This window comes from Salvia miltiorrhiza, chromosome 5 (assembly GCF_028751815.1).
Source record: "Salvia miltiorrhiza cultivar Shanhuang (shh) chromosome 5, IMPLAD_Smil_shh, whole genome shotgun sequence".
Lineage (NCBI taxonomy): Eukaryota > Viridiplantae > Streptophyta > Magnoliopsida > Lamiales > Lamiaceae > Salvia > Salvia miltiorrhiza.
This window is the reverse complement of record NC_080391.1, coordinates 44,603,461-44,616,238: the sequence shown is the minus strand read 5'-3', so window position 1 is coordinate 44,616,238 and position 12,778 is coordinate 44,603,461. Positions and strand designations below refer to the sequence as shown.

Here is a 12,778-nt window from a genome sequence, read left to right as displayed (position 1 = left end):
ACTAATCAAAATCTAAAAGTAATAGCGTTCATTACGGGAGAGTATATTTTCTCATAATCAATTCCTGGTTTTTGTGAGAAACCTTGTGCTACGAGTTTTGCTCTATATCTCGTAACTTCATTTTTCTCGGTTCTCTTTTTAACAAAGATCCACCTCTATTCAACATGGATTTTAGATTCCGGAGTTAGAGCTATATATTCAAATACTTTCCGGTTATCACAGGAATTTAATTCCCTTTCTATAGCTTCTTTTCACTTTGGCCAATCAAGTCTCTGTTTGCATTCTGCAACAGATTTTAGTTGAGGATCCTCATTTAAAACATGAAGAGCTATATGAAAGGCAAATATATCATCAACAATGATATTTTCTCTCTCTAGTATCTGATGTAAATAATTTATTGAGATAATTCTTTGGGAATTACATCGCTTTCATTGGTTGATTAGTCATTTTCGTCATTGTTTGGTTTCCATCTTGCCCTTTTCTTTTTCTAGGCATAGAATTTTTGGAACCAATTGGTCGACCATATTTTTGACGAATTTTAGATTCATTTGCTGCCAAAGCTATATGTCCTTCAGGGACATCAATTTTAGTTGGAGTATTTGCAGCATGTATGTGAGATTGTGTCACTTTTCTTGTATCTACAAAAGCATCATGAATTTGATTTGCAATCTTTTGCAAATGAATGATCTTTTCAATTTCTTGTTCAATTTCTAGAATCAAAATGTGATAAGTTTTTCTCATTCCAAGAGAGTTCCTTGTACTTTTCTGGATGTAGATTTGTTTATCCTCATGTTGGAAATGTCATTTCGTCAAAATGACAATCTGCAAAACATGCAGTAAATAAATCACCTATTAAAGGTTCTATATACCTTATAATCGAGGGTGAATCAAATCCAACATATATTCCAAGTCTTTGTTGGGGACCCATTTTTTGTTCGTTGTGGGGGGGTGCAATTGGGACTTAAACCGCGCAACCAAAAGTTCTTAAGTGAGAAACATCAGGTTCTCGGCCAAAGATAATTTGTATTGGGGAGTATTCATGATTGGCTTATGTCGAACTAATGTTGCAGCATGTAATATGGCATGACCCCAAACAATAGTTGGGAGTTTTGATTTCATAAGTAATGGTCTAGCAATAATTTGAAGACGTTTAACCAATGATTCTGCTAAACCATTTTGAGTATGGACACAAGCTACTGGATGTTCAATCTCAATTTCAATAGCCATACAATAGTTTTCAAAATGCTTGAGACGTAAACTCACTAGCATTATCAAGACGAATTCTTTTAATTGAATTGTCTGTGAATTGAGCTCTTAATTTTATGATTTGAGCAAGTAGTCTAGCAAATGTTGCATTTCTAGTAGAAAGCAAGCATACATGTGACCATCTATAAAAGGCATTAATTAATACCATAAAATATCGAAAAGGTCCACAAGGTGGATGTATAGGTCCATAGATGTCTCCTTTAATTCTTTCTAAGAAATATGGAGATTCAGTAATATCCTTCATATATGAAGGTCTAATGACTAACTTGCCTTGCGCACAAGCATCACATGGGAATTCATTTGTAGAAATGAACCTTTTGATTCTTATGTTGTGCCCATATGAATTATTGATTATTCGGCGCATTATAATTTCTCCAGGATGTCCAAACCTATCATGCCAAAGCTTAAAGCTTTTGTGTCATTGAACTTCACGTTCATGACATGGTTTGTCTCAATTGCTTTTATAAATGTGTAATACGTTCTAGAAGGTAGTGTTGCTAATTTTTCTTTTTGTCAGCTTATAGCCTGAAACAAAAGAATTTATGTAAAGATATTCATTGCTACCTTCCGCAATTGTCTCGATGTGGTATCCATTATTGCGGATATCCTTGAAACTTATTAAGTTCCTTTTAGACTTACTAGAGTATAGGGCATTTTCAACATCTAATTTAGTATCATTTGGCAAAATGATACAAGCTCTTCCGGAGCCTTCAATGATGTTTGATGCACCTGATATTGTGTTAACATTATTCTCATCTAATGTCAACTTAAGGAAATACTACTTCTTCTTTTGAAGAATAATATGTGTAGTTATTTCACCAAGACAAATATCAGAGGATTCCATATGATGTTAGTGTATAGATGTTCATGCCTTGTTAAAAACCTCTCCGTAAAAACCCCATGGGAAAAATTCGGTAGAGGAAAAGAGTACACGACATATATATTTACTCATATATTACACTAGTTGCCTCGTTAAAAACCTTAACTAAGAAAACCTCGTAGGAAAAAACTTAGTAAGGGAAAAAGAGTACAACCATTCGGCCTTTAGGGCCATTTGACCTTCACGGTTTAATTTTCGAGAGCATGTAATATATATTTCTCTTCAAGAGCATGTAATATTCTTCAGGAATATTACTTGTGCTACTTTAATAGCATCAATTTAAGATCTTGAATGTAATATTATTCATAAATGCTACTTGTGCTCAAGGTCTAATTTTCGAGAGCATGTAATATGAATTTTGCATGTAATATTCTTTAGTAATATTACTTGTGCTACTTTGATAGCATCAATTTTTAAGATCTTGAATGTAATATTCTTCAGGAATACTACTTGTGCTATTTAAATAGCATCAAATAATTTTCAAGATTATTTAGAGAAAAAAAATATATAGATTGCATATACATAGTGTATATTTCATAATATAACATATCAAATCTTGAAATAAAAGCACAAAAATCATAGAATTTGGCATGAAAAAAAAAATAATATCTCAAAAGCATTTTTACAACAATTGACATAAAATCAATTAATGGCATAACATAAAATATCAAAGTATGAATGGTTCTGACGGCAAAATATTTTAATTTGTTATATAAAAGTCACCAAATTAAACCAATTTCAATGCACCTAAAATTCTATTTTTTACAGTGCATCAATTTCTCACAATATGTGTGAAATTATAGTTGATTAAAAAGACAAATGGAGCAACATATTGAAACGCATTTTGTGGATATGCACAAACAAAATATACAATAATCTAAGATGTGAAAACAGAATTAGATTATGCATATATTGACACTGGTGGATAGAGGAAATAGCATTCGTTTTCTCGATATTTTGAAAACCATCAGGATCTTCCAACATGCAAAATTTCTTTTCTCGGTTTAATTTAGAACACATAACATGATATTAGATACACAGAGATAGAAGTGATCGACACATGATAAATAAATAATGATCCACATAATCATATATATTTATGAGATCACTGGGCATTTTAATTCAATATTACAAAAAATAGCTATAATATATATAGCCTAACTAAGTTATTCTGTTTCCGTTTTTCGAAACCAATTGATTGGTATAATCATGTTTTTAAATAAATTGATATGATCACATTAAATATATATATAATATTCTAATACTTCAAAATTTCTCTCATTTAATTGAGATTTTGACGACAATCGAAATATAAAGATAATTTGATTAAACATTAAGCAAATGGTATAAGTTAATGTAATCAAATACATGCAATTAAAATAGTAAGATTTATTGAATGGGTCTGTTGCGAGATTACTAATCATTTGGAGTGAAAAACTAAAATCTCATATATATAAAAATAATGGAGCAACTTTAAATAATTTTTTCAAATTCCATTACTATTCAGAGTAAGAAACAAGGTCTTGTCTTGCAACCAATTGGGGAAAATTCATAATGCAATCATTCGAACTTAAAACATGAGTGAATCAAGCGGTTGATTTTTTTTTTGATAATTATTAAAAGTTTGACGATACAGTTGAGAAATTTATTAGTAAGGCAATAATTTTAAAATCTATTCAGATCTTAAAATTTAAATACGAAAGTAATAAGAGGTTAAAATACTTGCACAAAATTATTCAAAGATCAAAAGTAAATTTCATAAATCTGCTATAGTACCTTGCAGGAAAGACACGATTCTTTCCTAGGGCATATCTCCAAATTTACTCAATTGATTAGAGACTCGGGCATATCTCCAAATTTACTCAATTGATTAGAGACTCTCGTGCTGATATCGTGTTATAAACTAGAGAGAATAGAGAAGAGAATACGAATGAAGTGTATTCAATATGGAGGCTAAAGGCCTCTATTTATACAAGTAGGAAGCTAGGGTTTTAGGGAGATTTCTTGGTCAACACACATAAGATATATCTTATAGATATATTTACAACATTTAACAATTTCTAATGAAGTAAGATTATTCGATATATGTGTTTTGTTTTCCATGTCTAATTTATTTTTTGGGTTTTTTTCTCTTTATTTATTTTTGGTCTGTCTATATTTGTTTTCTTTTTAATTATTTTACAACAATAAATTGTTTAAGTATCAAATTATGTAGAATTTTAAAAAAAATTCCTCTCTTTTTACGTTTATTTCAAATATTTATGTCAATAAGGAAAATTTCAATATTTTATTTAGATGTTTGTAATTTTATTATGCTTGTTCGAATTTTTTTTATTAAATTTTATATGTTAGAAAAAAAATGCAAATATTTTATGTAGATGTTCGAAATTTTATCGCGTTTATTCGAAATTTTATTATGCTTGTTCGAAATTTTTTTATTAAATTTTATATGTTAGAAAAAAAATGCAAATATTTTATGTAGATGTTCGAAATTTTATCGCGTTTATTCGAAATTTTTTATGCTAAATATTTTATGTCAATAAGTAAAAATCGATAATTTTATTTAAATATTCGTAACTTTTTTACGCTTGTTCAAAATATATTTTTAAAATAATTTTATGTAGATGTTCGTAATTTTCTTACGTTTATTCGAAATATTTAATGTTAATTATTTTAGGTCAACAAGTAAAATTCAAAAAAATATATTTAAATATTCATTTTTTTAAGCTTGTTCAAATATATTTTTTAAATAATTTTACGAATAATCACAATTTTTCAATGAACAAAACATATTTTTATGTCAACAAAAAATTCGAATATTTTATTTTAAATGTTCGTAAATTTTAAAGCTTTGTTCGAAATATTTTATGAAAGCTAAAAAAATTCAAATATTTGATTTTGATGTTCATAACTTTTTTGCGCTTATTTGAAACAATTTATGTTAAATATTTTCACAATTCTAAATCAAATATCAATAATATTTTTCAGGAATATAATACGTGACGAATTATCACAATATTACAAATTTAACTTTTCGAAAAAGCTTACTAAAACTAAGAACATCTAGATAAAAATAAAGTATACCATTCATAAATATATTATATAACGAATAATCTCAATTTTACAATGAACATAACATAATTTTTATTGAATAGAATACAATTTTTTTTTATAAAGTGAATATATATATTTTATTGTAAAATTTGGCCTCCAAATGCAGGTGCCAACCAGAAGGTCCAGAACTCTCTTTCCATCTTCTTAAACTGGATTGTGATCAACAGAGCTGCAGCCCAAGACATATCCACCGACCAACCTCTCCAACTCATTCTTCAAGAACTCAACCCTTCCACTCAAACGCAGAAATCCCTCGGTTTCAAACCCAAATTCTTGAATATGTAATGAACAATCAAACTTTTTCAATGAACAAAAAATAATTTCTAAATGAATATAACGTTCGAAAGTTATGGGACCCTCAATACTAATCTAATACTTTAAATTCATATCAAACATCACCATATAAAACAAATCTTTGGTTTCTTCATATAAAAACCTAGATCTCCTATTCGAAAGTTAATGTCGGCAATTACAATCGAATTTTTCCAAAAAAAACTAACAAATTTCAGATCTGTTTCAATATATTCGAAATTTCACAGTGTCATGAACAAGGGTTTTTTCGGAACTCACCTTCTTTCGATTTCGCGTTTCGTTTCCCCAGAAATTGAACAAACCAGGTTGTTCTTCGATTCCGAAGGATAATTCTTCACAGATTTTCGATTCTTAGTGGAGAAGATATGAGTCGTCTGAATTTCAACCCAATTCTACACGCGAATCATCGTGAAGATTTGGCAGAGAGAAAGTCGGAAATCATGGAATCTTCCTGATTTACAGAGATGTGTATTTTACGTTTTTCACCCTTGCACTGTAAAAAATCGGAGCTCTTTAATGTTAACGCGTTTCTTTTTCCTTTTTATATATTTTATTCGTTTTATTTGTAGCCATTGGATTAGTTAGATCTAAGAGCATTGGCAACGGCATCCTCGATGCCTTACTCGAACTCGAGTATTGCACTCGAGTAGGCGTTGCAGGGAGGAGCTACTCGAGTGCTACTCGAGTTTTCGAGTATGCTCGAGTGATTTTCTTTTTTTTTTTTTCTATTTTTTTAATTCTCTTCTCCTTTTTAAAAATTTCTCTCTCCTCTTTAAAAACTAAAAAAATCAAGTAGGCTATCAAGGAACCCCAATGCAGCACTACCTACTCAATAACACAACCACTATCAAGTAGGCTATCAAGGAACCCCATTGCGGATGCTCTAACGCTTAGGATCCATTCTTTATTCTTTATTAAAGTTTAATTCTTCATGGATCCCTCCTATATATATATATATATATATATATATATATATATATATATATATATATATATTTGATTACATACATGTATATAAATTATATAGTGCGATTCGCATCAAGAATTGATCTTCCGCGGTGTGTGTTGTTCTGGAGGCGTTTTGGGTTTCTGATATGGCTTTCGGTTCTTGCTTAAAGCGGTCTTTGTTGTTCGGTGTTGTGAGCTCGTTGATGTTTCAATGTTCGGCTTTCTCTGCTACTTGTCGCAGCTGGCTGTCGTTCGGTGTTGTGAGGTCGCTGCACCACCGTTCGACTTTCGGTGCTGCGATGCTGCTGATTGTCGCAGCTGGATGTTTGTCGCAGCTGAGACCTTCGTGTGCTGGTGGTGATTTACCATCATGGGAGCCCACGGCGACGGCATATAACCGGCCGCAAGGCTCCTCTTTGATGGGTGATACGCTGCCTTCCTGTGAGCTCACGGCGACGGCGTATAACCGGCCGTGTTGCTCTGATTGGAGGGGTGTGTGGTGGTTTTTTCGTTCTGTTTTTCTTATGAACTCACGGCGACGACATCTAACCGGCCGCGTAGTTCATCCTCGTTGTTTTGATACTTGGAGTGTTTTCACGGCGACGGCGTATAACCGGCCGTGTCTACTTTTCTCCCTGTTTTGTGTTTTGTTGGCTTTTAGGCGACGGAGTCTTACCGGCCTTTTGCCTTTGCCTTTGCGTTTTCTTAGGGGGGGAGCCGGGTTTGTTTGGGGACGATGGTTAGGCCGGAGTTCTGGAAACTTTCCCTTCCACTCTTCCCTTTTTCTGATTTTGTCTCTTAGACGGGTACTCTTTTTCCTTTTTGCGGTTTTTCCCACTGGGTTTTCTGCAAAAAGGTTTTAATGAGGCTCGGCCCTTAGTCTGCTTTTCATGTGCTTTCAAGGGTTTTTTCTAGTTTTTTTCTTTTTCTTTTTTAATAAAAATCGCAGTTTAATAAGTATATAAATTATATAGTATATTTTAGATAATGTAAGTTATATATATAAATAATACTCCCTCCGTCCCGACTTTTAGTATCCAATTGAGAGTAACACGAGTTTTAATAAAGTGGTTGTGTGTGCTATGAGTGGAATAAGGGTTCCACCTTTTATATGAGTGTTAAAATAATTAAAGTGGAACAAGAGTTCCACATACTTTTATTAAAAATAGAAATGGATACCAAAATGTGGGACAATAAAAAAATGAAAGTTGGATACTAAAAGTTAGGACCGATGGCCCTCCGTTCACAAAAAATAGTTCATTTTTACCATTTTGGGATGTCCACAAAAATTAATCATTTTTCATTTTTGAAAATTATCTACTCCCTCGGTCCCAAATGCTTAGGCTTGTTTTCCTTTTTTGAATGTCCCATTTATATAGGCTTGTTTCCATAAAAAATAATATTTTTTTTACTCATTTACTATTATATCCCTATTTAATTCTTTAATTTACTCCCACTTTAATTGTTCGTTAATTTCTTTACACGCCGCAAGTGCACGGGTGCAATTGTGTATAATGACAAACAAGATCGAATCCACAGAGACTGATTAGAACCAATGCCTATCCTAGATTATTATTCCTCTATCTGGAAAATCGAAATTGAGAGTTTTGTTTTTAAAACTAAATAAATAAATAACAGGAAACAAATAAATCAAGCTGGGAAATAGAGAAACAGATATGAGAAGAATTTTCCAAGGCAAAGGTTTCAACAGATTCTCATAACTAAAAAGTCCAATTCAATCTTCAAGATGATTCCTAAGGCAATCTCAAAGCTAGTCTATACCCACTCTCATGGCATACAAACCGTTGATTACATGCAAGGCTACCGTCTCCGGATCACAATTCTAATATGCAACTCCTAAAAGCTCCTAGGATTAACGCCCTCACAAATATCAATTCCCTTTAAAATTAAAATAAATGTGTTCCATGTTCTTAGTTCAGGTAATAATTATCATCTCTCGATATCAAATTAAAACCTATGATTATGCTAAATTTGTGATCAAGCAATAAAGCAAACAATATAAACAAGAACATAAAAAGAAATAACAATCTCGATTGATTGAATCAAATAGTCAGAAACTCAAATCGTGTTTACTCCCTAAACCCTGGGAAAAGTGATTCTAGCCACACATAGACATATGAACTAGAATACAAAATCTCAATAAAATAGGAAAACATTCAACAATAAAAATCGAAGTGAAATCGAGAATCTTCAGTTCTTGCTCTGGATGTGTTCTCCGTCTCTCTCAGCTCACAAGAAAAAAAAAAATATGATGAAAGGTCTCGAGAATAAGTTCTTGGGGAGTATTTTTATGCCCTAGGTCTTGTAGCTCTCAAAAATACCCAAAATCGCTAAAAAATAGGATTTTTTGGGCGGAAATACGGCGACTCGTGCGACCGCATGCTGTGCCCGCACGACCTCGCGCGGCCGCGCCCCATGCCCCGCGTGGTCCTCCAGATCTTCCTGTTCCATCGCGCGGCCGTGGCATGTGGCCGCATGCCCGGATCGCGCGACCTCTGACGCGTGCGCTCCGACCCGCGAACTTCCCGACGCTCGTTCTTCCTCGTCCGGTGTCCGATTTGACCTCTGTTTGTGCCTACGGACTCGTCTCTTCAAGTACTTCTCTCTACTATCAGCAAAATCATCCCAATTCGAATCCAAAACCTGTAAAAACAGCACGAGAACGGACGAGTAGTCTATTCCACAAAAATATGCAATTTAAACCATAGGCAACTCAACAACTCAATAAGAAACGCCCAAAACACTAAAGAATAACGCGATAAAAGAGTGAAAAATGCATGTAAATCATTAATACATCATTAAATAATAAATATGGGCATACTAGGAAATTTACTTATATATTTTCGTTTCCAATGATTTTTCTTAATCATTGTGAAAATCCCAATCAGCCTATCCATATGGGACGGAGGGAGTATCATATAGTGAGCCCTATTCTCCACTCACAATACAATTAATTATCATTATAAACACTACCTTTTAAGTGAGACCATTTTTCCACATACAATACAATAATTATTTTTATTGAAACTTGTGCCATCCACCATTAGGATTATTTTTGGTGGACGGAGGGAGTATTAATTAGTACTTCTTAACAAAATTCCTAGTACATATATATGTACCTAAAATGATTAATAGTTTTTAAAATTTTGTAATCTCTTAACTTAAATAGATAAATACTTATTATCTATTTCAAACATTAATAAAATATTAAAATAATATAAATAAAAACATTAATGTACTCATATCTTATTCCTCCCATGAATCCCCATTTTAACTCAACAACCCCTGTAAATAGATAGAGAAGGAAGAGAGAACGAATTCCTAAAATCATTCCTCTCATTTAGGATAAGTGGCGATTTTTTTGTCCTCAAACACTAGAGGACTTTTGCTTCTTCTTCCAGTTATTAGACTTGTTAGATTGTTGTCCATTCAACGTACGTTTTTGCTTCTTCTTCCAGCTATTAGACTTGTTAGATTCCAATTATTAGACTTGTTAGATCATTGTCCATCTAACGTCAACGTTCATACGTAGGAAGGAATAAGCTTGAAGATTCTTAGATTGAATTCAACAGATAAGCTAGAAGATTCTCATGTTGAATTCAGCATATTTTTGCAGGATTCAACAACTGGTAATTTCGTAGAACTACCATAACTTTCTTTAAAGGAATTTCGATTGAGGCAAAATCAGCGACCACGCAAAGCTCTCTTGAAGTAGAAGAAGTCGTATTATAGGCGTCAGATCCAAAGGAAATCGTTTGTGTTAGAGTTAATGTTGACTCCGATAATGTTGGGTCCAATGTTGATAACATTCGTGTTTTCAATGTTGGGTGGAATGTTGATAACATTCATGGTGTCAACATTTCTGCGTTTCAACCAACATTCTGGAGTCTGCCTTGACTCCATACTTTGACTCTCCATTAGTAATTGTATATATTTAATCTTTACCTTCCTTTCACGTTTTCTTATTCTTTGGTTGTGAAATAATAATTTTATGCTTGTTGACCACGTTTCTAATAAGTGAATATACGGTTATGCATGGTTCAAAGTAGTGGGCAACTTGTTGCTATTTTTCAGGAACCATGATTTCGTAACCAACATTCCAAGGCTGGTCGACTAGCAGTTTTTGAAGACGGATTGCAGCAGTTATAGGAAGGTTCTGGAAGTAGGAAGTGGATGAAACTAACCACGACATGAAGGCCTATAAATGCAGCAAGAAGCTTCAATCATTCTTACGTTTTGGAAGTGCAAAATCAGCGACTTAACATTCACTCACAGCCAACTCGTCATTTTCCTACTGCAAACGTGACACCGGTTCTTCAAGGATTGCTTTGACGAAGTAGACTTAGGCAGCCAATCTGTAAAGTCTATCTTTGTATCGACGGGACGTCGAGAGCAAGATTTGAAGTGCAAGGCCATTGGAGCGTAGCAGGTTATTTACTTTGTCCGATTAACTTTTGTTATTCGGCTGATTTGGGTTCTGTATTGTTTCAACATCGTAATACAGAAAGTAGATAGGTTGGTTTATCTTAGGCAGAAAATCTGTAAAGATAGATCTCCAAGATATCCAAATCTGTACTTTGTATTGTTGTTTCAACATAGTGAATTTAGCCTTGAGGCACTCAGTGAAAAAGTATTCATGTGTGTTATTCTTTTCCACTGCATGTTGGTTACAATGTTATTAACATTCTGTTGATAACATTCATTCCAAGTGGCAGTTAATCATCATTCGGCAAAAGGTCATTTCTTAGCTTTTACAAATCTTGGTAAGAAGGAGGATATTTCCTTTCTTACTGGTGTTTGGATTTGTACTCTTTGGTGCTTGTGGAAACAAAGAAATGGTTGCAAGTTCAATAAAGAGTTATGGAGCAAAGATAAGTTGATTGCAGAAATCAAGTCTAGACTGTGGAGTTGGAGGATGACTTTTGATTTCAAGTCGCCGGCAACAGTTTTCAGGTGCTGGTGTGCTGCGGCCAACCTGTCTGGATAGTTCTCGGTATTTGGTTAGTTCAGGTGCTGGTGTGCTGCGCAATAATAAGGTTTGAGTGGTACTGCTTAAGGATTACAAAAGAGATTAATTAATTAAGGCTGTCACATCTATAATTAATTAATGGATGTCGGAGATTTTAAATACGAGGATTTAATAAGTCTAAATACAAGCCCCGACTCATCACCGGCAATAAAGGGGTAAGTCAATATCGGTTCTCTAGTGGAATGAACTGATATTTATAAATTAACTAGTGTGTAACCCGTCGAATTTCGACGGGTATCATTTGGTGTTATAATTTATATAAAAAAATATAAAAATTATTTTTTAATATATTTATAAATTATGAAAATTATTCACTAAAACAACTGTTATTATGATATATGTCTACATTACACATCAAACTAAAATGAAAAAAATGAATTAATGACGACTTTCATCCTTAACATGACTTAGTGAAACGTATATTCGAAAAAATTATTTGTCACCCACTACTATTTACCACCCGTACCCGCAACCCGCGGATACCCGTCACTCGTCGGGTATCCGCCACCCGCCACCTGTTGGATACCCGCCACTCTCTACCTGTCGGATACCCGTTGAGGCTTCAGAGTTAGGGGCGCTGCTACTTCCCGACGTCGACATCCTGCAATCAACCACCCAACAAATGCAATAAATCACCCAATAAATAAATTACCACGAAACTGCAGCAAATTTTAGAAAAAATTTCAACTTCTTGTACACTACTATTTGCCACCTATTACCCGCGACCCGCAGATACTCGCGACCCGTCGTATACCCGCCACCCGTTACCCGTCGATGGAAATTATTTGATGTTAAAAAAATATAGAAATTATTTCATAATATATTTATGAGTTATAGATATTTTTATTTTTATTAATTCAAAACTATAATAAAATTGAAATCATTATTCCACCCACACAACTCACTTAAATAAGTATAACCCCCATTATTATTATTATTATTATTATTATTGCATTTGGACCCATTACTTATTTATATTTATAAAGAATCTAATCAATTAACATAAATTCTTACGATAATTAGTTATTTATCTCAATAAAATTTAAATTTGATTTCAAAATTAAGTGGCAATTTTGTAGTTATAATAAAATTGAATGTTTATTTGTAAATTATATTTTTTTTCTTCTATTTCAATTTTATTTATCTCCTTATTTTTTATTTATATTTTAAAAATATAAAAGTTATATTCATTTAAAGATTATTTTTTT

At 32.9% G+C, this 12,778-nt stretch overlaps 1 long non-coding RNA gene across 1 annotated transcript; it reads right to left on the bottom strand.

The window, feature by feature from the left end:
• Nucleotides 1-5,214: 5,214 nt before the first annotated feature.
• On the bottom strand, nt 5,215-6,437 carry LOC131026189 (uncharacterized). Its single transcript, XR_009102209.1, has 2 exons — nt 5,831-6,437; nt 5,215-5,532 (listed from the first exon to the last, which is right to left on the bottom strand). It is a non-coding gene; the product is annotated as an uncharacterized LOC131026189 (long non-coding RNA).
• Between the last annotated feature and the right edge of the window lie 6,341 nt (nt 6,438-12,778).